Source organism: Trachymyrmex cornetzi, unplaced genomic scaffold, assembly GCF_001594075.2.
Source record: "Trachymyrmex cornetzi isolate Tcor2-1 unplaced genomic scaffold, Tcor1.1 scaffold198, whole genome shotgun sequence".
In the NCBI taxonomy this organism is placed as follows: Eukaryota; Metazoa; Arthropoda; class Insecta; order Hymenoptera; family Formicidae; genus Trachymyrmex; species Trachymyrmex cornetzi.
In genome coordinates this window covers 472805-476301 of record NW_017296613.1, presented here as the reverse complement: position 1 = coordinate 476301, position 3497 = coordinate 472805, and positions in this window count along the sequence as shown.

The following is a 3497-nucleotide window of genomic DNA, read 5'->3' as shown; positions in this document are numbered from 1 at the left end:
CAAAAGGACATTTCCCCCACCCCATAGCCCTGTCGTCGACGACGACGACGACGTTTCTTAAAATAAAAGTTTCAGGTTCGGATTTTGCATCATTTTGCATCGCAATATCTCCGCTCGTAGAGCATGTAGAGAAAAAATACAAACACTTTCATTATATATTCTGAGCGGATGCAATCGATTGAGCACACTTAGAACTCAATCGCGACAGCCGTTATTGAGATCTCATAATCGCCGTCTGGAAATCTTGACAGATTCGCGTAAAGGAGGTACGGCAGTGTCGCTGCGCTTGGCTTAGCGCCGAGACACTACCAGTGTCTCCAGATCACTGTTTGATAAAATATAAACGATTTATCCTTTTTTTAAATTAAGATAACCAGACAAATTTGATTACATATACATACTTATATTCTGGTTAATCAGACACCTCGTGCGTTTGATTATATCTATTTCGTATCGATGACCTTCCTCTATTGTTATGTAAATATTAACTAAATTTTAGCCGGTATTACATCCAAACGTTCTAATTGCATATCAAACTATTATAATAACCAGAAATTCTATTTATTTTTACTAAAATTTGCTTAACCTTATATTTTGTTAATTCAACCATAATCATTTTTTTCGTGCACATACGGAAAGAATAATTTTGTAGAAGTATTTAATTTAGGTAGATACATATCTGAAAATAATATTGTTGGATTATCAAAATAATTATGTTGGACACTCAAGCATAATGAGCAGTATTGTAAAAGTTTTGATATTTTAGCAACCAACTTAAATGATCTAATAAAAAGTTAACGCAGTAAGAAAAAACGGGACGGTGTAAGAGTCAAAAAATTTTTTTTTTTTTAAAAAGACAAAAACTGTAATGTATGTAACTAACTTAACTCCACAACATGATTAACAAAGCTCATGTCATTAGGTAACGATATAAGACACAGAATATAACATTAATCGCAAATAAAAACTAATAGCCTTAATTTGTAAACAAAAAAAAAAACAAAAAACCACTAACTAAACGTAACTTAACATGATAATCGAAGCTCACGTCACTCATTAACAACTTTGTTTTTGATTGGTACCGTAAACCTACTTTTTCGGGTAGATTTCTGAATTTTCTCTCGAATCATCCACTTTCACAGAAGAGAGGCACGGTGTTTTCGCTTGTTGACAGAGCATTTTTATTGTCTGACTACAAATTCCATTCCAAAAATTTAATTTTTATTATTAATACGTTATTAGATAATGATTATCCGATAACTTTTATTTTTGAGACTGTAAATCAACGAATAAAACATTTATTAAAATCCAAACACGTCACACAACTGACGTCTACTGATATCTCTAATAACAAAGAAACAGTATCTTGGTTGATGGTACCTTTCATCCCCTTTCATACGGAAAAATTTAAAAGATTCAATTGTAATGACACACATCAGAGTATCTTATCGCAGTCCGAACAAAATGGGCAAGTACATTAAAGTACAGAAAGATGCTTTAAAGAAGAATTGTAAAAGCAATGTAGTGTACAAGATATCTTGCAATGATTGCGATGCGTCGTACGTTGGACAGACTGGTAGGCAGTTAAAAACTCGAATCTCGGAGCATCGAAACCATATCAGACACAAATCAGCGACACGGTCGGTAGTCACGGAGCATAGACTATTCAACAATCACGATTTTCGATGGGATGATGTGAAGATATTGGATGAAGAACCTATCTACAGGAAGAGATTGATTTCTGAAATGGTCAACATTAAGAAACAAACAAATAGTTTGAATTTGCAAACCGATACAGAAGGTCTACATAAAGCGTACTTGCCTATCATAAACAAAATGCGACACTGATACTTGTTTTCGATGTCAGACGTGTGTTGGATTTGACTGTGTGTAGACGTGTTCACAGAATTTAAAAATGTAACGAGCAGTGTATCCGTTATGTCTTGACTTTTGAGCTGTAATCTCCGGGTCCATCGTGGAAGGTTTGCTTTGTGAATATATTAAGAATTTGATAAACAATATTATTAATTATACTAATCCATTTTAGAGTGATCTTCCAATGACACTTAAATGTGTTTGAGTCTTTTGTCTTACTTCGATGGATTTGCAGATCTACTGATAATTTTAAAACAAGCGAATTTATTGTACTTCTGAAGATGGCTCGATCCAAGAGCCGAAACGTTAAGTTATGTTTTAGTAATTAGTTTTCGAATTAAGCGTATTAGTTTTCATTCGCGACTGATGTTATAATCTGTGTTTTATACTGTCATCGAGTGACGTGAGCTTCGATTATCATGTTAAGTTACGTTTAGTTAGTGGTTTTTTTGTTTTTTTGTTTACAAATTAAGGCTATTAGTTTTTATTTGCGATTAATGTTATATTCTGTGTCTTATATCGTTACCTAATGACATGAGCTTTGTTAATCATGTTGTGGAGTTAAGTTAGTTACATACATTACAGTTTTTGTCTTTTTTTAAAAAAAAATTTTTTGACTCTTACACCGTCCCGTTTTTTCTTACTGTTAACTTTTTATGAGAAGAGTCCTATATTTCTTGTTATTATTGATCTAATAAAATTATTTTTAGATCTGTATTTATTTTAGTTCTGTGTTTATTTAACTAAATTTATAGATATTTTAGCAAAATTGTTTTTCCGTGTAGACATTTTTTCAAAATTCAAAACGCGGAAGAAAATTCTCTTGTCTTAGAAGATAATCCTTTATTATGAATCAGATAAAAACGCGTTTGCTTAAATATAAATACGCATCTACCGCTTTCTCCTGTACGGACAAATAACTTCTCATTGTCGGGTAAAAAATGGAGTATGCGATTTTGGATCGGATTATCATAGCTGCGAAAACCAGCCCAGTCATCGCTGGGAGATTTCCATATCCCGTGCCCATATTCGGTCTGGAATATCTTCCAATCTGGCTCTTACCGGGCGACTTCAGACGTTCCTGAAGAACCGGGCGGACGTTATTTCGACATTATAAGCTATTTCATTTTGAAATGGGACAAATGGAATTGTAGCCTCTCATCCGGCGTCGTCCGCATTTTCCACCGCGGTTTCTCTTCCTCGCAACCACTTGCCAACCGCGCCAGGATTCGTTCCAATCCAGCTTCAGTCATGAATATGATTCTCGCCAAAATTAAAATGTTCGGCTCATCGATTCCTTTGCTTGCTTCAGAGAAGCTATTGAATCTGAAAGTATCTGGAACGCCGGCGCGCGTCTCCCGTTCGTCACGATGACATACACTTATGATCGCGTTGTCGGCCTCCTCCTCCCTGACGAAAGTAGACGTCTTTAATATCTTATCAAAATTACATCCCGTAGTTTTCCGTACATGCGCGATAGCGCCAGCTTTATCTCCGATCGATAATAACCGATATTTCTTATACATGAAGATAACTCGATAGTGCCTGGGTAGCGGCACCCTCCAGATTAGTTTTAAAGATTATATATATCGCGGAAACTTGTAAGTTAAGTAAAATGAGAT